Consider the following 27,572-nt stretch of genomic DNA (forward strand, 5'->3'; position numbering starts at 1 on the left):
TCCAGCTGTGTAACATATGGACAAATATGGGATCTTGATCTTCTTTTCTATTTCCAGGAAAGAAAATCTGCATATTTTCCCCAATGGACCAACTATTTCATTATATTCATTCATAGAGGCCAGACATAAAAAAAAAAAACCCAAAAAAACCCCATATAAATAAATAAATGTAAAAAAAATCAATAAAGATCTCCCTTGTCTCAGCATTGATGTGATCTTGGGTGGCCCAGAAGCATGCACACAACTTGCAAGTTGGGTACAAAGAAGAAAAACGTTCCAAAGGGACACAGAAAATGCTTGGCAGACACCACGAGTCTGCCTGCTAAACTACAGTGGCTTGCAAAAGTATTCAGCCCCCTTGAACTTTCGCACTATTTGTCACATTACAGCCACAAACATGAATCAATTTTATTGGAATTCCACGTGAAAGACCAACACAAAGTGGTGCACACGTGAGAAGTGGAATGAAAATCATACATGATTACAAACATGTTTTACAAATAAATAACTGAAAAGTGGGGTGTGCGTAATTATTCAGCCCCCTGAGTCAATACTTTGTAGAACCAGCTTTTGCTGCAATTACAGCTGCCAGTCTTTTAGGGTCTGTCTCTACCAGCTTTGCAGATCTAGAGACTGAAATCCTTGCCTGTTCTTCTTTGCAAAACAGCTCCAGCTCAGTCAGATTAGATGGACAGCGTTTGTGAACAGCAGTTTTCAGATCTTGCCACAGATTCTCGATTGGATTTAGATCTGGACTTTGATTGGGCCATTCTAACACATGGATATGTTTTGTTTTAAACCATTCCATTGTAAATGGCCTGTATTTGTATAGCGCTTTTACTAGTGCCCAAGGACCCCAAAGCGCTTTACACATCCAGTCATCCACCCGTTCACACACACATTCACGCACTGGTGATGGCAAGCTACATTGTAGCCACAGCCACCCTGAGGCGCACTGACACTGGCTTTATGTTTAGGGTCGTTGTCCTGCTGGAAGGTGAACCTCCGCCCCAGTCTCAAGTCTTTTGCAGACTCCAAGAGGTTTTCTTCCAAGATTGCCCTGTATTTGGCTCCATCTTCCCATCAACTCTGACCAGCTTCCCTGTCCCTGCTGAAGAGAAGCACCCCCAGAGCATGATGCTGCCACCACCATATCCGACAGTGGGGATGGTGTGTTCAGAGTGATGTGCAGTGTTAGTTTTCCACCACACATAGCGTTTTGCATTTTGGCCAAAAAGTTCCATTTTGGTCTCATCTGACCAGAGCACTTTCTTCCACATGTTTGCTGTGTCCCCCACATGGCTTGTGGCAAACTGCAAACGGGACTTCTCATGGTTTTCTGTTAACAATGGCTTTCTTCTTGCCACTCTTCCATAAAGGCCAACTTTGTGCAGTGCACGACTAATAGATTCCCCCACCTGAGCTGTAGATCTCTGCAGCTCGTCCAGAGTCACCATGGGCCTCTTGGCTGCATTTCTGATAAGCACTCTCCTTGTTCGGCCTGAGAGTTTAGCTGGACGGCCTTGTCTTGGTATCTGGCTGGGGAAATTCTGATACCCCAGGAGGTGCCGGACTTTTAGGTTTTAATGTAGCTCAGCGGCTGGCCACGAGTAATGTGTCAAATAAACATCTTGTGAACACATCTTATGAGAGTTGACTTCGTAAGAGAAAAACTTCTGCACACGTATGTTGTGTAACTCATTCTCATTTAGAATATGTCTGACATTTTTGAACTTTTAATTAGGTAAAATTCTAATCTGTCACAATCTTTCTTCTTCCTTGGATCCTTTCCAAGAGGAATTTAGCCTCTTCCAGAGAAAAAAAGATCCTTATGTGCTCAGTGGAAAGCTCATAATGTAATAATAACTGGCTTGAAATCACTTTAAGTGATGCATGCTGGAAACTGCAAAACAGGCAGATATCAACATTTTCAGGCAGTGTGCAAAAAGGTGTTTTGAAAATAAGGCTGCAGATGAGTCATGGCATGCATCAGACACACATTACAACACCCTCTGCCCCTGTTCTGTTATGATGTTTATGAGAGCAGGCTGTCCTGGTTTTTCAGGATGTGAGACGTGTGCTTATTGAGTATCACTGTTTGAACTTAGCTCACTCCATCCAGCTGAAAGTAAATCTATCACCTTGGTTGAACTTTATGGATCCCCTACGCATTGACGTGCAGTATTACAGGAATAAGACAGAATCCAAAGGTTAATGATGGTGTGGTTTACAGGATTGTCAGGGTTAAAAACATACAAAGAAAGATCTGTCCATTAAAAAGTATTTACCTTAAATAACCAACAATCCTTCCCAATAAATCAGTCATCTCCTTATAAATAAATAAATAAATAAATAAAAGTCATATATAGTTACAATTATTTGGTAAGACTCAATGAAAAAAAAAAACATATGCCCTTTTCACTTTTAAGCATGGATAAAACTGACTTGGACAGTTGAAGTTTATAGATACAAAAACCTGAGATTCTTGACTTAGTGCAAAAGTTTAACACTTCATGACAATAGTTAACAGAGGTACTGCAGAGTGTGCAGGTAGGGTTTTTAAGAAAAGCCAACTGAGAGTCTGTGACAAAGGAGAAGAGAGACATGGATGTCATCTCAGGCAGGATGACATCCACATGAAACTACATTTCCCTAGAGTAGCCAAGAGCCTGAACGTCACATAGACATCATGATCTGGTGGAGAACAGATGGATGAGCCAGTGCTTTTAAGCAAGAGGCAAGTAAGGACCAGGAGCCAGAAACTTGTGCTTATCTTCTGTAGCAAGCAAGCACAAGACAAACAACTAAGGGCCCCCGAGAGGGCAGGAAAGATGGGAAACAACAGATAAAAATGCTGGGCAGGTGCTGGAGAATGTGGTAACCATGAAACTTACAAGTTTCACTTTCAATCATTGTTCTCTTTCATTTTCATTCAGCTTTAGTAAAAAAGAAAAGGCTTGGTTAATGCTGGGAAAAGATCAAAGTTTGAGTCAAAACAGACTATTTTGCAACACTAAAATGTGCAGCAAAAATCAACTTTCGGTATTTCAGGGTTTTTATTGGACCAGTAGTTGTCTCTTATCTTTAAAAGGTAATCACAGGACATCACAAAAGCATGCTCAAGTAACCTATCCTTGAATTTTCTGGGGGAGGACACTCAAAGCAAAAAAACATTTTCAGGGTACACTGGCAGCACAGTGGTAAACTGGATAGCGCTTTTCCATCACAGCTAGACGGTCTTAGATTTGAATCCTGTTTGGTGGGTTCTCCATGTGTTTATGTGGGTTCTCTCTGACTACTCAGGTTTCCTCCTACATGCATGGGTTAGGTTAACTAGCATTTCTAAATTGGCCATGTCTTTGTGATAATACCTCTGATAGACTTGCTCAGTAATGTCTGTTCTGTCAGTCATGAAATAAGGAAAATTTCAGTATGGTTATCATGGCATGGGTGAGTAGAGTTTATAAGACCATATGGTCAGAGGAAGTCACGAGGGTTCAAAAAAAAGAAATGAAGAGTAAATCCCCAATTGGCTTTTAGCTATTAGTGAGACAGAGAAAACCTCAAAAGTCAGATGACCACCTACGAGCAAGCACTTTGTGACAGTGGGAAGGAAAAGACCTTAGGGAGTCAGAACCAGGCTCGGGGTCAGGGGTTAGGGTTAGCTGCTGCATTTTCTTGATATCTAAGAAAGGTCCAAATATTTTGATGGTCAACAAAGTACTCCCATTTTAAAAGTGAATTCATTCCTAGATAGATACCTCAATAAATTTACTGTTACTTTACCTTAAGTTTAGTTTTTTGTATGTTGCCAAATGTGGTCAGGATTCCACTTCCATTGAATTTAGGCAAGTGAAAAGCCTGAATTTCTAGTCCTCAGGAAAACTTGCTTCTGGCCACAGGGGCTGCTATTGTGAATGTGCAGCAGATGTTATGTAGTGTTCCTTCAAATGACTGAAGCTTTAGTATTGTGTTACTCTGCCTACAGCAACTAATTAACAGCATAATTTAGGTGCTTGTGTTGATGTTACATAATGGTCATTTCTAAGGGGGAGGATGCCAGATAGTGTGTGAATACACCACAAAATTACTCGGCTGTAACAATAAATGAATCCACAGAGAAAACACGGCTTTGCTTTTCCATTCCTTTTTTCTTATTCACTGTTCTTTTCTCACCTCTCCTCTGCGCTCCCATTTACTCCCCGTCACATCCTCCCTTACTTTCTTTTCTCGTCCTGTCCTCTTCTGCCCTTTCTTTTCTCGTCTTATCCCCGCCTCGCCTTCTTTCCTTCCTCTTTGGCTGGGGTCCCAAAGTTTGTTAAACCACTTGGTTTTACTTCATGGAGAATCCTTTATATAAAAATCTATAAAGCTTAGATTCTACATAATATCTGTACATAAATTCACTTTTATATTCAGACATTTTCTCAGTTATTTGATTTTACATTGTCATTTAAACAAGATTAATTTTCAATTTTGTTCTGTAGGTAGAGAAATGTGGACTTGCTCATGTGGACTGTTGTACTGGTATCCAGACCTCTGCTGCCTCCCATACTCTCTCTGTGCAGGTCTTTCCCCACAGAACGACCAGATTTCTTGGACCCAAAAAGGACTCTTTGAGCCAACAGAGGGGACATGACCCCAGTGTTAATTCCTCTGTTGATGGTGATGTCCTTTATTGATGTGGCTTTTAAGCAGCGTCACCAGAGCATGTCAACAATTCACCTGAACTGACCCTGAAAAGCACACAAACAACTGTAACTGGAAAACAGTTGCATCAGTAATGAAAAACTGCTTTCACTGAATTTTAAAAAATGCTCAAGAATACTTGTACTTTTTGTAGTTACATATTGTTTGCTCATTAATATATATCAACTTCAAGGCTGTGTCAGCTTTTGATTCTATTATTAATCAACCAACCATTATTTCAAGGTCAAGGGCATGACAATGTATTGTATTAGCTGGTGACTGCCCTCTTCTGGAACTGAAGAAGAATGTGGTGATTGTGTTGATATTAGCATTTAAAAATAATTTCGACACATTTCCGCTGAGCCCAAAATCCCTCTCTTGTTCAGTTCAATTACAAAGTGGCCCTGAGTTTTTCCTTTAAAGCATAAATCTAAGGTTAAGGCCTTGCTTTATTTTCTGAAAAGAAGCCCAAAGATAAACTTGACTTTGAGACATGCAGTTTTATGGTAACATCCTTCTTTTGGATGTCTCCCTATGCATCCTAAGCAGAAAGTGTCCAGGCCAGTGTTTCTAGTAATATTTGAACAACATAAAAGAAATGACTCAATCTGAGCCTTAATAATTAAAATGGTGGACTGCAAATATATGGCACTATCAATTACATAGTGGACACAACCACTGAGTCTGAAACATACAAAATACCACAAATTAATAAAGGTGCAATTGTGATTTGTTATTGTAGTAAAACAGTGACTCAAAAATTGATGGGGTCTTTCAATGACGCGATCAATTTGCTATATAGTTATCATATCTCATTAAAATTACTCATACACGCACCTGCCACTTCATTAGGTACACCTGTTCAGTTGCTTATTATCACAATTATCTGTAGGGATTAATGAAATATGCTGATTCTGATCAGGTAATTCAATGCATTTAGGCACATAGACATGGTGCAGACGACCAATTGAGGTTAAAACTGAGTATCAGAATGGGAAAGAAAGTTGATTTAAGGCGCTTTAAATGAGACATGGTTGTTTGTGGTTAGCTTGAGCAATTCAGAAACTTGGTCTGCTGGGATTTTCCCCACAACCATCTATAAGGTTTTCACAGAATGGTCCAAAGAAAAAACACCTACCTCTTTGGCATCAACAAGATGTTTTCATCCAGAGTTCAGAGGAGAATGTCCAGACTGCTTTTAGCCAAACGGAAGTTAACTGTAACTCAAATAACAGTTGCAAATAACTCAAATAACTCGTTACAACCAAGATAAGCAGAAGAGCATCTCTAAATAAAAGCATGTTGAACCTTGAAGAAGATGGGCTACAGTAACAGAAGAGCACGCTGTGTTCTGTCAGCCAAGAAAAGGAAACTGAGGCTATAAGTCACACAGGCTCAACAGAATTGCACAGTGAAATATGCAAAAAATCTTGTCTTGTCCGATGAGTCTCAATTTTTGCTAAAACATTCTGATGGTAGGCTTAGAATTTGGCACAAACAACATGAAAGCATGGATTCATCCTGCCTTGTAACAAATGGTCAGGCTGCTGCTGGTGGTGTAATGGTATGGGGGACCTATTTAGGTTCCTTAGTAAGAAATATATCTTGTGTCATTGCTGCAGCCTGCCTGAGTATTGTTGCTGACCACATTCATCCCTTTATAACCACATTGTACCCATCTTCTGGTGTGGAATCTATCATGTTAGCATTTTAATGAAACAATGCTTGATGTAATGAGGGTTCTACCCTTATTATACCCATAGTCCATTCATCTAAGGAATCAAGTTGCCATGTAAAAAATAACATACTTTATATTAGGAAAAGCATAACATTAATTATATAAAATTCTATTAAAGGGTCAACGATTTATCAAAATTTGATAATTCTGGTAGATAAGATAAACGACAAGGTTTTATAGGAATGCACACAGTGTGTTCTATTGGCAACCGAGAACTCTATTCTTTCGTAAATCTTGAGTCATCTAAGGTTAGGCTCAGTGTCCACGCAGGAAAGACTCAATAAGCAAAACATGAAAATACTTTTGTGCTGATAGCAAATACGTAGCCTGTGTAAAAGCTGTACGAGGCAATAGACACAATCTGACCTGAATGCCTAAAGCACTGAAGGGAAAATTAGTTAGTTTTCAAAATGTCTCCACAGTCTAATGACTGTAAAATTTCATTCCCAGTAATGATTAGTGATTTGATTTTTGGCTTTTTTGTGACTGAAAAGAAAACCATGTATCAAACCCTATTAATATTAATTCCATTTTTGGCTTTTGCATGTTTGCAGTACAGTGTTTCAGATCAAATCTGAATAAAAATGTTAATTTACAGAGCAACAGCTTCCCTTTAACCAATTTTCTAAATCTGTGCTTGAAGTTTGTTTATGGGTTTTAGCTTTGCCATTTTTATGATTCCAGGAAAATCAGTTTGGACACCGGACACAGATTTTAATTTCTCATTCACTTTGGATGCAATTGATAGTGCTTGGGTGGCTGGCAAGAACCCTACCTCACTGATGCCCTTAATCACCTCATTCTGCTACTGTCTCTCACACATGTACCACAATACACACACACACACACACACACACACACACACACACACACACACACACACACACACACACACACACACACACACACACACACACACACTATAGTGACATGAAACTACTTGGGATATTGTGCACAGATGGTTAACACAATAAAAAGATAAATAAAAATGAATTAGCATGAGCTGCCCCTGCAGCCACTCATTCATTTGGTCTGGGATTTTGTCTGCTCCGAGTGTGTTGACAAGTGCAAATGGGAATTAATCGGTAATGTCTAACCGGATTACTATAATATTCAAAGAATTTAAACTAAAACAGCCTTTCATGTGTTCTTCACATGAAAAAGTAAGTCAGGGTTAAGGCTAGAGTGCTAAAAGTATGGTTGGTTGTGATAAACCTTTTGCCGTGTTTAAATATCAGACAGATTTCCTGCCAAATCATTCAAGCACTGGAACCCTTATTGGAGGTTGTTGGAGGTTCTTGGTGTCGCAGGCATCCTTCATTCTAACCTCCAGGATCTTATTTTCTTATTTACATTCCTTCATATAATCACTGGCTGTGACACCTTGTTTTCTCTCTTTTGTTGCATTTTACGTGCTACTCTTACATTGGAAAAACTCTGTATACCATGCCATACTCGTGCATTTAAAACTTTTTAATAAAGATTTTTGTTAAAAATCTGGTTTTCTCAATAAAACTCAGATAATTTAAATGGCCTGTATTTGTATAGTGCTTTACTAGTCCCTAAGGACCCCAAAGCGCTTTACACATCCAGTCATCCACCCATTCACGCACACATTCACACACTGGTGATGGCAAGCTACATTGTAGCCACAGCCACCTTGGGGCGCACTGACAGAGGCGAGGCTGCCGGACACTGGCGCCACTGGGCCCTCTGACCACCACCAGTAGGCAACGGGTGAAGTGTCTTGCCCAAGGACACAACTGAGACTGTCCGAGCCGGGGCTCGAACTGGCATCCTTCCGATTACAAGGCGAGTTCGATTACAAGGCGAACTCCCAACTCTTGAGCCAAGATCGCCCCATTTAAGTACAAATCGTTGTGTCATTACTCTTTTAAATTGTTTTTGAAGTATGTCTACTTTCGTTTTGGTTTTTTTTGTTTTTTTGATGATCACGGAACCAATTACCACTTTATAATGATGGGATTTGTTATACGGCACTTGGAAGCATTTTCTTTTGGGGTGGGGGGTATACTTGCTTGTTTTAATTCATGCTGATTACAGCTGGATTAACAGCTTTATGCACCTTATTAAATTATATTAATATTGACCTACAGGTCTCAGTTGACACAGAATTTAAATTACCCATTTAATTTTAACAGCAGCTTAACTTGTTTGTGTACCTTTTGCAATGTAACTGTTTAAATATGCTTACTGAACCATGTGTTTAGGTGTTGAAATTTGCTTAATCCTAAAAGAGACTTAAAGGCTGTAAAAATAATAATCCATGTGGGTGAAATGCGAAAGTCGATCATTCCATGGCCCTTAAACTTGAGGGGAGAGCTGAACTCAAAGCTGACCCTTTTGTTATGTACTCTTTCCTCTTTCATCCGAAATTTTAGGCCTTTCCTTATATGGTGTCATGTGTCCTGCTTTTGTAATTCAAAGGCCTTTCAGCCAGCTTTCTCCTAATGTTTATACTGATCTTCTGTCTTTGCATTTAGAATTTTTTTGATGTAAAATATTCAGTCTTATAAATTACAATTAGAAGTGGCTCTCTTTCAGCAAACTTCATTTCTGGCCCTGGACTGTTTTATCTTTGTACAAGATGATTTGAAAGTTTACCATACGGATAACAAAAGAAAATAACTTCCATATTGAGTAAAAAGTTGAACTACCAGTAAGTTTGGGTTTAATCACTTTTTCATCGCCCAGGGGTCCAGTGTGAAGTTATTGTGTGATCACTAAGAGTTTTTTTATTGTTTGATGTAAACTTGGTGGGAGTTTTTACATATAGCAGGTGGTATTAGCTCCAGATCCTATCCCAGATGTCATAGGGCAAGAGACAGGGTACACTAATTTAGGTCATTTAGAATCACCTTTTAAACTAACCTTACTAACTGCATGTCTTTGGACTGTGGGAGGAAGCCAGAATACCCAGAGAGAACCCACTCAAACACGGGGACACAGAAACGCTCTGTCATGTCACACTGTGGAAGGCAGGAGGAAGGACCCAAATGCAGAACTCTGAGTGCACAGGGATGAACTCAAAAAGGCAGCTTTATTTTGCTGTAAAACACTTGAACACTACAAAACAAAAACAAAAACAGGAAAACTTGAATAATCAGATACAAAGAGACGAGGGAAAGCAAAACTAGATGCACTGTCGCGGTACAAGACAAGGACTATCAAAATAAAACAGGAAACACACGACAAACACAAAGGCACGGACTTGATACTAACAGTGGGGAACAAGATAATAAACATGAAGGCTAAACTAAATCTACACTAAAAATGAGGGGCACAGGAACTAAACCCCCAGAACCCCCACTTGAGTATTACTGGGAAGGAAGGAAGGAAGGAAGGAAGGAAGGAAGGAAGGACTGAGATGACTAAGCATAAACGAAAGATAATCAAACCAGGAACAACAATTGTCAAATATAATTAAACTCAGAATGGAAACAAATACTGTGACAGGCCCCAGCCTGATGCTGGATTCAGACTGAGGTAACAGTGCTAAAGTAGGAAAGATATGATTACAAGGCTTGATACAGAATTTTCTTTATATTTTCGTCCTTAACAGGTTAAACCACCAATAGCATACATGTGATCTTGTGAAATTTCGCGAGTCCAGGGAACTAACTACTCTTACTATATTGTATCATGTCATCTCAACAAGAATAAGTTGTTGAATTTCATGCAGACACCACATGATTTAGTTAAATTTACCACAGAAGCATTGAATTATTTTGTTCAAATTGCAAGGCAGACTCTTGTAAATGTAACAACCACCCAATTTAATTTTTTTGAGTGTAGATCTAGATGAGTATATTTCTCATGAGACAAGCAAATTTGAACTGTAAATAGGAGTTAAAAATAATGAAGGCTAAAGGCAATACAGCTGATGCAGAAGTAAATCTAATAAAAATGCAGAATGTACACGTTATCAATTACTCATAGTCTATCAGTCACTTTCTCATTATGTCTCACCCCCACACTGTAAAAAAAATCCGTAAAAATACAGTACAATCTACTGTATAAACGTGAAGGAATTTTCCGTATTAGTCATTTACAGGTATTTTTCTGTATTTCTCAACTACTGCAATGCATTGTGGGAAAAAGAACCTGAAAAGGAGGGAAAAGTAAGCGCAAGAGCAGCCATTAGGCTTCTTTCAGGCTTCATCTGGATTTTGGATTCTGAAGTTGGAGAAACTGCCTTCAAATTTCTGTGGTAAGTATTAAAACTCATGTTTCGTTTTATTAAAATAATGTTTTTCAAAAGACTCCGTGTTTTTATTTAGAAAGAATTGTTAATTTATTTGTTAACTGGTTTCGGCTGTCTCCAGACAAGTCAGGAATATTTTGCTGACTCATTTTTTAAAATAATTGTTATTTAGGTTTAACATGACTTAAGCTTTATTTTAATTAATGTTAAAATAATTTTTACTGTGATACCACCAGTTTTGCCCTTCAGTGGCTGAACCAGTTTTCATAAATATTATAGTTAGCTGTCTGTGTCTCTCTGGGTATTACACAGCTGTGACTGCTAACTAGCTAATTAGCGAAAGTCAGCGATGTGGATAACTGGGAAAGTGAGAGCTTCATGGTTCTAGAAATTATTCTAGGACTCTAATAAGTACTGTATCAATACCTGTGTTTTACAGTTGGCTCTACTGTACACTTTAAAGGGTTTCAGGCAAAGTTACACTAACCCTAGTTTAAGCCTCAGACCTTCCTGGCTGACGCTAGCAAATGCTAATGTTAGCCTCTGATTTGGGCTGCTAAAGTAAAGACTTTTAGCTAGCTGACCAGCATAGATTATTTCGGTGGTTAACAGACTGTAGTGGTAAAATTATTGAAAGTATAGTTTCACCTCAGCACATTTACAATTACAGTATGTCTACTTTGTAGCACATAGAAATGTTTAGTTAATATTTACAGACAGACACATTTTCCCTGTAACTGTGTTTTTACTCCAACATTTGTTGAAAATGTAATTTATGAAATGCTGAGCAGCATTTCTTGTATGTGGAATATTTTTGTCACCCCACTGTGCTAATGTGATTAAATACTAAAAATTATTACTAAAAAAATTCAATAATAAATCAATAATAACTATTTCTTGATTGAACTATAATGTAAGCGCAGTGCTGGTGTGCAGGGGCTCTATATGCCTTGTCTATATCAAGCTTTTAGCCAAATATAAGCAGAGATATTTGTATCTTTCTTAAAAATCCAGATCCTTACAGATTATTTGAGAAATGGATCAACAGCTATCACTACTTGAAGCACTTTAAGTCCTGCAGTGGAAAAATATCCCTTATTTCACCTTTGATCACACACTTTGGTTTTCCAGTGCAGAGCAATGGCCAAGAAAAGGAAAGACTTCCCCGAGTGAAAAAAAAGATGAAGATACAAGCTGGTGATGATCCAGAGCAGCTGGTCTCAGGAAATGAAGAAAAACCCTGATCACCTTCTCTACAAACACAAGGTGAGTTTAATGTTGTGGTTGATTTAGTTTTTCAAGGTATGTATGTTACTTTAATTATAAACTGCTTTTGTTGCAACAGAATGGTGTTATGTGTATGCAACTCTACGTGAATTATAATCCTTTGTAGGGCTGCGTGATATGACCAAAGTCTCATATCCCAATATAAGACGTATCTCTCCTGATAACGATATATATCACAAAATAGTGCATTTTCTGTAAATTCTGTGATTCTCGGGCAACTCGACTTATGTGAAATGTTTTCAGTTGGGCGTCGTGTACCAGGAGTCGAGTGTTTTGACCGATGCATGAAAGGTGGTTAAAGAGGTTTGTCGTGTTCGAGTGGTGGTGGGGACCAGTTTGTGGCATAATTTGCATAGTACAGTTTTCTGGGGCGTGTCAGACTTTTCATAACCAAACCATGTCCATGCTACAGAGGTAGCCCCTCATTTAACAATAAGGTCCTCAATTTCTTTTGACTGGTCCTTCTGGTTCTGCCTCATCCTTGCTGGCCATGCTGGTATTCTCTGTGCCTTCATCTGCGTGGTGACTGTAAGCGCCATTTATAGTTACTTGATGTTTTTATTTGAGGTCATTTGTTTGATGCATATTCTGAAATTTTATGTTTGAGAATAATGTATATCATTTCAGTTTAGTTTGAAAAGTCTCAACAGAAACTTGAGCTTTATTGTGAAAGGTTTATGTGGAAAATAAACAAGCGGACGGCGGAGCCACACGATGGTTTTATCCTCATTGTTGGTAACGAAAGTACGCGTTAAAAACAGTCACTTGTCCGTCCATAGTGTGGTTATTTTAAGTATAAGAGAAGGAGAGAACTTTAAGAAATAATATAGCAACTACAGTGACCATCAAAACCATGAAAAAAATATTGCCGTAAACAGTTTATTTTGCAACACCACAAAACAAAGAATAGTGTATAATATGAAACGATAGACATTTTTATATCGTAATCTGATATATATCGTCATATCGCACAGCCCTAATCCTTTTTTTGTTTATGTTGTTTATGCTCTAGGTAAAAAAAAATTATAAAAATACAAACTTTTTAAAAATGTCTTGTTGTTTCTCTTTTTTTCCTCAGAATAAATTGCGACTAGTCTCAATGGCTGACACGGAGGAGCAACACAGCGACACGTTAACTCCGACTGCTGCAGTTCCTGTATGAACTGAGCAACTCTTAAAATCCAAGGAAAAGCTGAGTGTATTTTACTTAAAGCTCAGATGGACCTTGATGTACTAACATGCAGGCTGCATTCAGGACTTTGTCACACTGTTATATGAAGAGCGGTAACAAGACTTTGTAGTAATTTGTCTTACTATTGTCTTATTTGTTGTGATTTAGGGTCTGTGCGCACAAGCAGAGGTTTTTGTTTGTAAGTGTAACCTCGTTTTCAGAGCCTTGTCTAACATTTAATGGTCATGAAATATGTCAGACTTTTTCCTCTACTTAACCAGCTTAGAGAATTTGAACACCGTGGAGAAAAAGGTGTGCATTAAGGATTTTGAACTATGATGTTTAAGTGTTGTCACTGCTGAGGATTCGTGGACACAGATCCTTATTCACTATGCTGCTGTTTACAGTTTAACTTTTCATCAGAACAAGCACTTCTAATTATACTTTGCTCCTCACTGACAAAACAAGTCCCGTAAATACACTTTTATCTTTAAGTTTGGGACAGTAATCTGTCTTAATTTATTATGTGTTGTAGTTATCATATGGGGAAAAGTCCTGTGGTTATCCATCAGTCCTGTTCGAATAAACCCAAAGTTCAGGAACATCTTCTTTAGATCTGTTCAGTTGTATTCATGTGGCACCACTTAAACAGTCAACAAATTTTGACTCAAGTATGTTATATTGTAAGGTAAAGAGCCCAAAGAGTTAATCTCAGACAAATGTTCACGCAAATGTGAATTACATTCACTTCATTAATGAAGTGAATGCAATTCAGTAATCAAAGGTGTTTGGCTATAACTGACTACATGTGTATACTGTATCATAAGTGGACAGAGATGGATGTAAACCACACCTTAACCATTTGGCTGAGGCAAAACTACCACAAGGCAGTGATTCTAACTAAAAGGTACTCTGGATATTATTAAATGTGAACATGTCGTTAAATATGACATTTTTTGTTTGTCAGGTGTCCTGTTTGAAGAAAACACTTGGTAGCCACTTGAATGAATGTAAATAAACACATTTACATGAGGGCAACCTGATTTCAAGGAAATAAAAATGCTCAAATTTGAAAGCTTGTGAGTTATTTTGTTCATGTATCAGCTGTTTAGTAGTTTTATGACAAGATGGATGCTGTCATTATATTTAAGTATAGTGTTTGAGTTAAGGAGAATAAAAGAATATTTAACATTAATTGTACCAATGTTGTTGTGTACGAAGCACAAATTAATTTAAGTTTTAATTTATGAATTTTTGAGTACATGGTGTACTAGGTTGTAATTGCATAGAAATGTACGTTTAAGGATATAAAGAACTATATTTAATGAGTTACAGTGAAAAGAAGTGCTTGGAAATAGTAATATAAACAGAAATTTCAATTTTTCTATTAACGGAAAATATCAGTTAATGATACAGAAAATATACTGTGAATAAACGGAATTTTCTGTTTTATAGCTGAAGGAAATGTCCGTAAATAGTACAGAGAGTATACTGTAAATCTACAGAATTTTCCGTTTTATCATTTACAGAAAGGTCCGTCAAACCTCCGTAAAAAAACAGAAAATGTACTGGCAGAAAATTACCAGGACATTTTCTGTTTTTCTACGGAATATTTTTTTACAGTGCAGCCAGTCATGACAAATGGCTGCCCCTCCCTGCCCCTGATTATGTTGGAGGTTTCCTCCTGTTAAAAGGAAGTTTTTCCTTGCCACTGTTGCCAAGTGCTTGCTCATTGTCTGATTGTTGGGGTTTCTCTATATAATTAAAGGGTCCTTACCTTACAATGTAAGCACTTTGAAGTGACTGCTGTTGGGATTTGGTGCTAAATGCTTAAATCTCGTGTTGTGCTTCCCAGTGAGCATACACTGGCGTGACTTTCTGCCGCTGCTCTCCGTGTGTGTTCGTTTGCTTAGTTCAGTTTTATTTTTACACTAAAGTATTTGATTTTACTGTTTCCCTTTGATTTGATCCTGGTAAACCTGGATTTTATCATTTTACCTGTGACTCTCCTGGGTACCTCCTTACCCTTATCTTCCCTGCTTAGCCTCTATGTCCTTGTCTTGTCTCGTGTGCATTACTTTCCCTGGAACACTCTCTCACTGTCGTTCTCTAAAACCTAAAGAGAATTATGGATTTGATCAACTGGTCTCTGAATGCTATTGACACCCTTTTCTCAACGAGAAGTCAGGGCTTGGGAGAGCCCGAGTGCCCTGGAGGGACTTTCCCTGCCGGTTACACGATGGACGGGTGGCAGAACTGGAGGGTCATGTGCCTGGCGGGACTGTCGATCGAGGACGCTGAAGATATCTATCTATTCGGAACCGTGATAACAGGGTTCTTGTTGATCGGAGTTGGCTTAGCCCTGGTTTATCGGAGAAATAAGAGAGTGGAACCGGCTGTTCAAACCCCCCCAAGGCTGCCCGCTGGAATCGAAGCGATGGGACGAGGCGCGACCTCTCACAACGAACGTAATATGGTTAACACCTTGGAGACGCTTACAGCTGCTGTGAAGGCTCAAAATAACACCATTGAGCGTATGGGGGGATACATCAGAGAGAGGCCTGCTCAGAATGAGACCCTTGAGCGACAGTTGGAACACATCGTGGAACGGATCACTGCAGTTGTGAGGTCTCAGAATCAAAAGAATGATAACACCATGGAACAGAAGTTTGATGCCATCATGGGGAGGCTCGCGGCTCTCCAACGGGAGATTGAGAGACCAGCATCAGAGTGTTAAAGAGCAGCCTGAAAATTCTCCTGGGCTGCTCGCATGGAAATTTACAAAATCAATATCAAAATTGTGGACCCCCATCAAGGCTGGAGCCGAACAATCACTCCCTGATAACGACTGTGTTATGGCTGTTCTTCCCATCCCACGCAAGGCCACCTGCTGTCTACACCGGCTCTCTCTTACCCTTTACCCGCCCCTGTTGCTTGTCTTGTGTTTCTATGGTGTATTGATAGTCATGTGCTTTTTGTGCTGAGGTGTTTTTTCTGTTATCAAACTGTTCTCCCACTAGGAGCTCAGTCTGAGTGGAGTTTTTTTCTCCTCCTCTTACCTCATGTTATGTATTTTCGTTGTTTTTTTTCCTATCAGCCTACCTTTCTGACATGTCTCCCCAATGTGATGTTTGTGTAAAGTTGGTCAGAAGGTTCCTTTGTAAGTGCGCATGCGCCATTAGCGTGCTGCCTGCTGTAACCTTAATTTCCTTCGGGATTGATAAAGTATTCTGATTCTGATTCTAACCAGCCTATACAAGTTATCAATTACTCATAGCCTAGCAGCCCTTGCTGGCCTTCTCCACGTACTACTGTTTGGCTGGTTAATGCACTCGAGCATCTGCCTTCTCAAGTTGCCCACAGTATGTACAGTACCAGGTAGGTAATCGCAGCTACTTTTCTGGCACTGGGTTGTAATCGTGGCATGCTGGCTTACATGGCTGTGTGAACAAATGGATAAACTATGATTCCCCTTTTAACCATATGCTTGATATGCCTACCATTGCTTGGCTTTACTATTGGACTATGCAATGTTCTTTGTAGCCATACCAAAGGTTTGGACCTTTAAGCGGATGACGGAATGCACTATTCAAAATACCCCCATAACATCTGAAACTGCTCCCCAATTTTGCTCTCTCTTTAATGAAAGTAACCCTGATGAACCACTTGCATGCTTTAGTTTGGCTTGTACCAACACTATGGACTCAATTGCTCCTCTAAAATGTAGACAACAAAAATGTAAAAGTCAGCCTTGGTTAAATAATGTCACTTGTGCCGTCAGACAGGAATGCAGGAAAACAGAACAAAAATGGAAGAAAGCTAAGCTCCATGTCAAGGTAGAAAGAGCAAATTAAAAAAAAAAAAATAAATAAATAAATAAATAAATAAATAGAAAGAGCAAATTATTTCCCTTAAGATTTTTACAAAGAATTCTGGTAAACCTGAAGTCCTATTCAACAGTCAACTTTGCATCCCACCACTACAGCTATATCTGAGACTGCCTCACACACTTGTGAGTATTTTCAAAGGTTCTTTACTGAAAAAATGGCTAATATCAGGGCACATATCCGGCTCCCATCCCAAGACCCTTCTGAACCACTTACATGCTCTTCCTTTCTTACTTAATTTAAACCAATCTCATTATCCCATCTTACTGATATAATAATGCACATGAAACCAACTACTTGTCCCTTGGATGTGTTACCTACGCCATTTCTCAGAGATGTGCTGCAGACAAACAGCCCTAACATCCTCGCTATTGTTAATGGCAGCATCTCAAATGGAATTGTTCCGCGTTCTTCTAAACAAGCTGTTGAAGCGGCTGGTTTGGATCCGTCAGTTCTTAGCAATTTTAGACCAATCTCCAAGCTGCCATTTTTGTCTGAGGTTCTCAAGAAAGTTGTCCTCCACCAGTTGCCCTCATTCTTAGATACACATAGTATTCTGGATAAATATCAGTCTGGTTTTAGAGCCTTCCATAGCACAGAGTCTGCTCTACTTAAGGGGTTGAATGATGTGCTTTTTGCTACTGACTCTGGAAAAAGTACAGTTTTAATTGTTTTAGACCTGAGTGCAGCATTTGACACTGTTGACCACACAATCCTATTAAACCATTTGAAGACATGTGTTGGTATTCAAGGTTCTGCTGTAAAATGGTTTAACTCTTAGAGAGCAGAACATACTCCGTGATGCTGGGTAACAAATACTCTTTACCTCCTACACTTGCTTGTGGAATACCTGAAGGCTCTATTTTGGCTCTATACATGCCCTCATTGGGCTCTATTTTTCAGAAATACCAAATTTCCTATCATTCTTATGCAGATGATACCCAGTTCTTTCTCTCTCTAAACCAGGTGCTGATGGTACATTGCAGAAAGCTTCAGATTGTCTTGCTGGATGTCATTGAACTTTCTCAAACTAAACGATGACAAAACTGATATTATAACTTTTTGGCAACCAAGACTTTGTTAGTCTCATAAGCAATTACTTGGGCCCACTATCAGCTAATGTACACCCCCATGTTAAAAATCTTGGTTTCATTTTCGATTCTACCCTCAAGCTGGACAAACAAATAAACTCAGTTGTTCGTGGCAGTTTTTCCCAGTTCAGGAGCATTTCTAAACTCAAAACTATCTTGTCATCTAAAGATCTGGAAACCGTTACCCATGCCTTAATTTTTCTGTAACTCTCTCTATTGAGGCATCTGTCACTCGAGCCTGTCCCACCTGCAACTTATTCAAAATGCAGCCTCAGGGCTCCTGACGGGTACCAGAAAGAGAGAAAGTATTACTCTGATACTCGCATCTTTACACTGGCTGCCAGGTAAATACAGAATTCATTTCAAGGTTTTATTTTTTTGTTTTTAAAGCCTCCTGGCTTAGCTCCAGGTTACATTTCAGATCTCCTTAGCCTGCACCAACCCACTCGAACTCTGGGTTCCTCCAGTCAGATGCTTTTACTGGTTCCACGCTCCCAGTCAAAATCCTGAGGTGACAGGCACCACTCCTAAACTCTGGAACAGTCTTCCCTCTTTTATAAAATCCTCTTCCTCTCTGGAAATCTTCAAATCAAATCTGATGACCTACCTGTTTTCAAAGGCTTTTGAATCTCGTTGACACTGCTTTTATTCTGTTTTAGCTATTCTGGTCTTTTATATCATTGGGTGATGTATACATGTATTTATGTCTACATGTGTACGTGTCTGTGTGTGTGTGTGTGTGTGTGTGTGTGTGTTTTGTATTTTTCTTTTACCTCATTTCTTTTAATTCTCTTTTATTTGATTAAATTATCCCTCTGTTCAGCACTTTGGCTGACACTTTTCTTTTAAATGTGCTATACAAATAAAGCTGACTTGACTAAACTGAATTTAATAAAATCATCAAGGCAAGGTAGATATGACTAATTACAGATGTAGAAAAAATGAACATACACTATATGGACAGATTTATTGGGCTCTTGAATGAATCCAAGTGTTTTCAGTTCCATTGCCACAAGTGTATGAAATCAAGCACCTAGCTATGCAGTTTACGTGTAAGACTTTGAATTCTCATGTGGTGCTGCAATAGGATTCCATTGTTGCAAAAATTCAACTTCAGTTAGCAGCAACTCAGTCTGACATATGGTGAACATTGAGTGGTATTATTGAAAAGCTCAAGAGTGTAGGAACCACAGGAACTCAGCCACTAATTGGCAGATCCCATAAAGTGCTGATGCTTATAGTGTGTAAAAGTCAAGTCCATCTGCTGACTCAATAACTGCAGAACTCCAGATCTCCTCTGGCATTAACAACAGCACTACGAGCTTCATGGCATGGGTTTCCATGGTGGGACATACATTGCACAAGTGTAATGTGTAGGTTCCTAAATACTGATGTGCATTTGAATTATTCTTTTGAATGAATACGATGAGTAGAAGTGTAAAGAGCAGTGAAGGTAACCCCAATGTCACCTTCACTCATCTTTCGCAAGGTCCATGAACATCATTTGGGACAGGTCAAAGTACCTGGCTCTCTGTCAGGCAGCTTCCCATGTCCAATAGTGGAATGTGTATACTCACTCAACATTAAACCCCATCTTACTCAGTATGGTACTCCATGACACCTCAGTTGAGACCTGTACCTGTACCTTCAGCTGTGCAGCTAGACCAGCTGGTCTTGGAGCTCATGTCTGCTGATGACTGCGCCCTTAACCCTAATACAGACGAGGAACTACAATACATATCAGCTGCTTTGCCAAGACAGCGAAAGCCTTTTGGATCACCAAGAAGAAGAAATAAGTCTTATATCAGTGCCATCCTGTAAAACACAACGCTGTTGATGGTGCCAAGCTGTCTGAGTGGATTGTCCAATGTAATGTCTAATCACAGTCACCAATAAATTTGAATCCAACAACTTCTTTGGATGCCTTGCTAGAAGAGTGTGACAAGACTCTTTGTACACATCCACAAGCATAAAAGCATACCGAGCAATTGTAGTCATCATGTTTCAATATGAAACAGAAATGCATATATGCAATTTCACCAACAATGTCTACACACTATAAGAGCAATAACTGCAGAAGTACGTCTTCAGTGAGGCATAAAGAAAGTAAATCTTCCGAACTGAAGTGAAGTGAAACTGTAGTTCCAAAGGGTGAGGCATGTCATAAGCTGGAGAGCTGGAGACTGCTAATACTCTGTTTGAAAAAGGTGACTAGTAAGAAAGGAAACAGAAAAGGCTGGCAGCCTCAAGTTTAAAGCTTACCGAGAAACAGCTGTTGAAGAAAAGAGGAAAAGAAGAAGTGAGAGTTCTGCCTTTCAATCTTCAGCAGCCCACAGTTTCCTTTGTCACATGTGCACAAATGTCTTTGTCCAGTGGACTGATTGTCCACAGAAGATAGACTGTTGGAGTCAAATTGTTAAATGTTGCCATTATTGTACTTAAATTTGTAAGTCTTGGTTCAAACTATATGATCAAGGACATTCCTTTGTTTTTGACCCCAGAAATTTTGACATATACAACCTAAATTTGGAAGATGATAGTCAGAAATCGTGACTTATGAATGACATTTTTTTCCTTTTCGTTCTTTTTTGTCTTGGTGGAAACAAGATTCCATAATGGTTGGGCTGAATTGAAACAGCGAATGCTGTTTGTTGATTACAGTTCAGCATTTAACACAATAGTGCCCTGCAGACTGTTCACAAAGCTGAGGGATCTGGGTCTTAACAGCCGTCTGTGTGCATGGGTGTTGGACTTCCTCACTGGCAGAACTCAGGTGGTGAGGGTGGGCAGGTGCTTCTCCAACAGCATCACCATCAACACAGGAGCACCTCAGGGATGTGTCCTCTCGCCACTGCTCTACTCCCTCTACACTTCAGACTGTGTGGCCACCCAAGCCATCCGTGCCCTAAACACACACACCCGCCCTCTCACATCATCTATAATTGACTGAGACAGGACTCTTCCAGACACTCTAAACCAAGGCACAATGTACATTTCAATTCCTTTAATTTTAAATATGTTTATATTGTCTATCCTGTAAAATAGTCAGATGTCTATTCATATTAATGTACAGAATTCACCTGCTAGCTGCTACTACTGCACATTCACCCAGTGTATATACTATATGTATGTATATATATATATATATATATATATATATAATGTTCTTCCTCTACACCCCCCCCCCCCCCAATTTTTGCACATGTCGAGGAGCGTGTCAGACTACATTTCACTGTGTGTTATACTTGTATAACTATGCATGTGACAAATAAAGAACCTTGAACCTTGAACCTTGAAACCAGTTTAGCCCAGAGGCTCTATGTCTGACATTGCTGGTTTAGGGTTACGGGTAAGGCTAATGTGAGAGCGGAGTTTTGTTTTAGCCACATGGCCAAATTTTCTCAGATTTTCTACCATGTAAAGTCTCACAGGTATTTTGACATCTGTGATCATTTATTTTATTTTCATTTATTCAATTAAAAAACAAAAAAACCCTACCTTAGTGATTATATTTAAAGCTACAAAAGAAATCTTATTTTATTTAAGAATGTTTATGAAGTTTATCAACTGATGGGAATTTACAGTTTTGGACTTTAATCTATTTTAAAACTTAACCCCCCCCACCCCCCCCCACACACACACACACACACACACACACACACACACACACACACACACACACACACACACCACCACCACTATTCTCCTGTTTATTCTCCTTTCCCCCCCTCTCTCTCCATGGGTCTCAGTAATTTAGCTGAACCCCAGTTCTTTATGGGCAGTTTATGGGTTCTGCGTGACTCTTTCCTAATGAGGTTTGGTTTGGTGGTCTCCTAATGAAAAAAAAATTGAAGTCCCATTGTTGACAGATTGCTAGTCACAAAATAAGGCCCTGTATGGTCAAATACAGCCACAAGACAAACAAGCAAATTGAGCAACGCGGCAAAGGCTGAACCAGGTCAGAGAGATAAAGGTTCATTAAGCGAACCTAATGGAAGTGGGAATGACCCCCAAACAAATTATTTCAGTCAAAGTCAATCAGCGGGGCTGTTTGTGTTTGTGACTGCCAAAACAGAATCTTGGTGACAATTAGGAGTAATAAGGCCCCCACATTTGTTCTCATGTTTCTAAATGTTAAAAGAGAAAAATACTACTTGGTTAATTTGTCATATTGTAATTGTGCCTGGTTTCCTAGAAGTGAGATCTAAAAGCGCTGAATGGAGCAAAGATGGTCTTTTTTTAAACATCTACGGCTTTTTGCCAACTTGTCAAAAGCACCAGCATCAGCTGTAGTCAGCTTGGAGTTATGCTTGTGCCCATTGTGTAATTGGAATGTATGGCTAGGCAATCTCATTATTGTCCAAATCATTAAAGCATAGCTGTTGTCACTTGTCTCAGAGGAAAACAGAAACAATGCATTGTACAGTCTTAGTAGTGGTCATTATCATTAGGATGCCCTTGTGATAATAATTAAAATGTCCCACAATTATGAGCAACTCTTTTAGCCTGCTCACTGTTTTTGACCTGCCTCTCATTTCATTCAGCTCTGTTCTCCTCTGTCACCTTTTGTCCTGCTGTCTGGCAGAGGTTGTCCACATCCATGCGGCATCTGAAGCGTACAAGGGGCTGACAAAAACAAAGGCATTTGCCACAAAGAGGGCAAAGATAATCTAGAAACAGGGAGAAAGTCTACTATACTGGGGCAACTTATTGACTGATTTGACACCAAGAAGAAAGACACCCAATAAATACTAAATTCACTGCAAACAAACAGATCTGCCAGTCTTCATACTGACCAACAGTGGACTAACGTTTTGAATCCATGGCATTTCAGTAGTTGCCAAATGATGGGAGAAAAGACTACAACTGAAATGAGAGGGAGTAGTTAGAGCACAACATGGGAAGACAGAACACAACACTATAGATGTCTATAGATAGTCTAAGACCCAAGCTGACATATAGACACAGACGAACAGGCGCACGCAGACACATTCCCACCTCCATATACACAAACAAATACTCGGCACTCACCTGACATGGAGACAGACGCAAATAGACACTGTACACACATCCACACTCCCCAAACATACTCTATATCCCAGGTCCGGGTACCCCTACTCCCAGAAGGGCAAACTGTACCCGCACCCAGGAGATGTAACCCTTCTCTCTGGGGTGGAGGAAAGCAGACTGCCTCCTTATCTGCAGTAGCAGGGAGGCCCCGCATCCCAGACCCCAATCTGACAGCCAGCACCTCCTCCCAGCCCCCCAGCCCCAACGGTTAACAGAACGGGGGTGAGTGAAGACCCCAAACCTCCCTCCGCCCGCTCATATGTAGTGTTGCTGCCTGCTGTTCTAAAGTGCATTTAAAACACAGGAGGGCATGGTGCTTCCTGCCAGAGAGCAGCACGGCTCCTCCCGAATGAAACCCCCCCCCCCAAAAAAAACTGTCATTTTATACGGTTTCCTTTAGGACACTCAAGCATATGTGCAATATATCTAAAGCTTCAGTCTCTGTAGATTAACATTTTTGGGCTTAGCTCTGCATGACCTCTAGTTATTTTCTCTTTCTTTTAATTTTGTAGCCGCTTTAAAACTTTTCTCCAGACTACAAATAAATGAAAAATACTCATTGGAATGCACAATTATGTAATTATGAGATTGTATTTCAATAACAGGTACAACAAAGACAGAGCTGTCTGTGGGGATGTTGTTAAATGCATGACTTTATCATATTAACCTCATTATGTGGTAATGATATGCCGGTTAGTTCCTTTGTCACTTAATAACTGTGCTGAAAAGGTGAAGACACGAAATGGCATGTCATAGCATTGCTGTGGGCTCTAGAAATGGTTAGAGGCAGAACACTTTAATGTAAATTAACAAGTCTACCTCCTTCTTGTGAAAAATAAAATACAAGAAGAAGAAAAAATCCCCTACTGTTTATAAAGTAGAAAGGAGAATGTCACACCTCCAGATATGTACAACATTTGGAGACTTGAGCAACCAACTAAGTTAAAAAAAATAAAAACAAAAATCAAACAATTTGGAGGTGCAAATGACTCCTACTGTATGCTCAACTTGATGTTTCCAAGAAATATACATCCTGTGCTAACACTCCCCCAGTCAGGCACACCATAGTTTCACTCTGATTCACAGAACAGCACTCAGACAGTGTTTTGCAGACTGAATTAGATCAGCAGCAAAGCATTCACAACATCTTGTTTCCCAGAATTATAAATAAAAGAAATTCAAAGAAATGCCAGCTGGTGTACAGTTGTGGATTTGTAGATGATTCATTGTTTAGTTGTGAGACAATGAAACAACTAATTAAAATTCATCAAAAAGTCCGCAGACTGATATATAATCCCACTGTCTGTGTGAGCTACGTAGGACAATTATAATTATCATAGTTTCCCTCAGGTTTTTTGGGTCAGATGACACTTTAAGCCTGTTTAAATGCACTTTAAACCCCAAAAGACTGTACAAAAACTAGTCAGGCTCCTCTTACACGTCTACTTGTGTTTTTCGTTTCTTGACGTGACGACAGTCTCTAAATTATCTGCTGAGTTTAGCTGTACTCCGTTTGACTCTGTTTTCTTTCCCCGTGAGTAGGTCAACTGGACCACAGCAAAGGCACAAGAGAGCAAAGGTCTGATTTGTAATCAGGTCACCATTATCTGACAGTGAAAGCCATCTCTGGAGGAATGTTGCACCTCTTTATATTCAATTTTGTGCGTCATGAGCCGCTGGATTTCGTGACCCATGACGCATTTAACTCAATACAATGAAATTAACTTTTTTCTTTCTTTCTCTTTCAGTGGAAGCTAAATTTGTCTTTAGTTGTTGGTAATAATTTGAGACAGAGTTCCAGAGTGTCAGAGACAGTCTTACTCCTGGTCTAAAACGAACACTGTTGACCTTTGTGATGGGCTCAATAATAAATAAGGCACGGGAATGTGCGACCACACAATAACTTCACAAGAAGCTAAAGTGATGCTGCCAGTGCCAACAATGTCTAATTGAGCATCACAACAAAATGGAAGCATATGCAGAAGATCTGATATATTGTGTAATTAATTGGGTCCAGACTTTTATTGTGATGTTGAGTGGAGGTCTGCTTCAAACAGAAGTTTGTAGCCTCGCTGATGGAAACAAAAGGTCGTGGCCTCATGCAGTCTTCCAACAGAATATACAAGGCTTCTTTGTCAAGAAGCCCAATTTCCTCCTGAGCTGTGTTGGAATTACATGGTTCATGTGAGGTTAGCAAACCTTCCCATCCTCAAACACCTCCAGGGCTCCCACCAGAGCTTGTCCTTTTTCACTGTGACTGCAAAACTATTTAAGTAGCTTCTTTTTTGTTCATGTTACTCCTTGGTAAACTGTAACAGGAAAACAGTTAACCAACTGTAATCCACTGAAAAACTTCATTTCATAGCATTATAACTGTGTATTATAAACTCAAATTGCCATTTACTTCTCTATATAAGTGATGATCTTATATAACGTGATGATTTTAGATTCTGTTTAAACACTTCACAAATTCCTTCTACTTTTATTTCCATTTAATAAGAATGCAAGTTACACAGTATTATATTCATTAGAGCTCTTCCTAGCAAACAATGGATAAACAGCGGGGTGCTATTTAAATAAATAGGCGTTGAAGTCTCTAGATCACATAGTTTTAGATCCTGCCAGTGTCAGATGTGCAGTGCTGTGAAAAATATTTTCTGATTTCTTGAGGGTTTTTTGCACATTTGTCACACATGTTTCAGATGATCAAGCAAATTTCTTACTTTTTGTTTATTTTATAAATCTGTCTTGTATGGCAGCATTTGCAAACAGAACCATCATCTGAAAGCACAGTTGTGCCAAACATATTTGTTTTGCTCTATAAATCCTCCTGTCATTACTGTTTTTGTTTTTTTTCCCTTTGTTTTCCTTTTATTTATTTAATTTCATTATTAGTACAGAGCTGACAGGTGTGGAGAAATTTTATTATTAGACAAAGATAACCTGAATAAATACAAATTCTAGTTTTTAAAATGATGATTTCATTTGTTAATGAAAAGATTATCCAAACCTACCTGGGCCTATGTGAAAAAGTAACTTGTGTTTCACTTGGATTTTTGCCTGTGTGAAAAGAAAGTAAATCATGGGGGGAAAGCTCCAAGTTCACAAACTTATACAAAAAGAAAAAGATTATTCAGACTGGAGTAAACAAGCTATAGGCCTGAAAATGCCCTGAATTGAGGAACAGCTGTTAACCTTCCCAGGAGAGGCCAAGAGTTTGTGACTCATGCAGGAGGTCACAGAAGAACCATGAACAACATTGAAAGACCTGCAGGCCTCACTGGCCTCAGCTAAGGTCATTGTTAATGACTCAACCAAATTATTTTCATTTACCTCTTTTCACACTCTGTGTTTATATGCTGCTCTGCATTTGATCATTAATTATCAGTAATCTCTGGCACCCTCCACAGTGATTCTTTTGTCAGTTGTGGCAGATGGCTGCCCCTCCATGAGCCTGGTTCTGGTGGAGGGTCCTTCGAGTTTTTCCTTCTGACTGCCACCAAGTGCATCAGATTGTCGAGGTTTTCTCTGCATTATTGTAGACCCTGTTGTAATTTCGGCGCTATATAAGTAAAACTGAATTAACCGAAGTTCAAGAACTAAAAAAAATATTAGGTTTAGGGGAAAATTACTTTTCACATTTCCACGGTTTGGACCTTTTTGTCCATAATAAAAAAAATCATAATTTAAAAACCCCATTTTGCATATCGGGTTTTCTTGGACTAATATTAAAATTTATTTCATGATCTGAAGCATGTCTCACAGTCGTCGAGCCATGTCCATAAAGATTTGCTTTGCATCACTCTAAGGGCAATCACAGAGAGATGCTGCACATAACAGGTACAAGATACTGGCCGCAAGGGATGGAAAGAAGTGTGGTCTTACCTGGACGGCTCCAGGGTCATTAGGCAAACGACCCACACTGTAAAGTCATGAACCTGGCTTCCACTCGCCCAGTCTTTACTCCAGAGATTTGGGACAGCTCACTCAGTCCAATCAGTCTTGAGTTTGTCATAGTCACAGTTTTTCACCCTATGAACAGCTCTACAAGATATAAATCAAATAATAATTTCTAAATAAGAAGAGGAGGGAAGCAGAAACCCGGAGATGCTTGAGTGGCGTCCTCTTTCAAACGTCCCATGTCTCACACACTTGCCCTGTCTCCTTCTTCTTCTCCTACATTTTAATGGCGGTTAGCAAACAACTTTTAGGTGCCTTTCACTTGCCCTGTCTTTTCATTGAGGGCAATTTAATACACCTGAAGGTCCTTCAGCCCACACCCTTCACATCCCAGTGGCCAGATCCTTGAGTGGGCGGTACTATGACACATGTAGGTGTGACAAATATGCAAAAATAAACTAAGAACTCAGGAAGCCGGCAAATATTTTACAGCACTGGATGTAGAACTCACACA

The 27,572-nt window shown here is 39.3% G+C and overlaps 2 long non-coding RNA genes across 2 annotated transcripts; one reads left to right on the top strand and one right to left on the bottom strand.

The window, feature by feature from the left end:
• Window positions 1-4,493: 4,493 nt before the first annotated feature.
• On the bottom strand, window positions 4,494-27,357 carry LOC113037637 (uncharacterized). The gene is made up of 3 exons (XR_003274644.1): window positions 27,044-27,357; window positions 5,828-5,906; window positions 4,494-4,736 (listed from the first exon to the last, which is right to left on the bottom strand). It is a non-coding gene; the product is annotated as an uncharacterized LOC113037637 (long non-coding RNA).
• LOC113037636 (uncharacterized) lies at window positions 10,437-14,072 on the top strand. Its single transcript, XR_003274643.1, has 3 exons — window positions 10,437-10,658; window positions 11,784-11,918; window positions 13,018-14,072. It is a non-coding gene; the product is annotated as an uncharacterized LOC113037636 (long non-coding RNA).
• Window positions 27,358-27,572: the final 215 nt, after the last annotated feature.

The sequence above is a fragment of the Astatotilapia calliptera genome, chromosome 15 (assembly GCF_900246225.1).
Source record: "Astatotilapia calliptera chromosome 15, fAstCal1.2, whole genome shotgun sequence".
Classification (NCBI taxonomy): Eukaryota; Metazoa; Chordata; class Actinopteri; order Cichliformes; family Cichlidae; genus Astatotilapia; species Astatotilapia calliptera.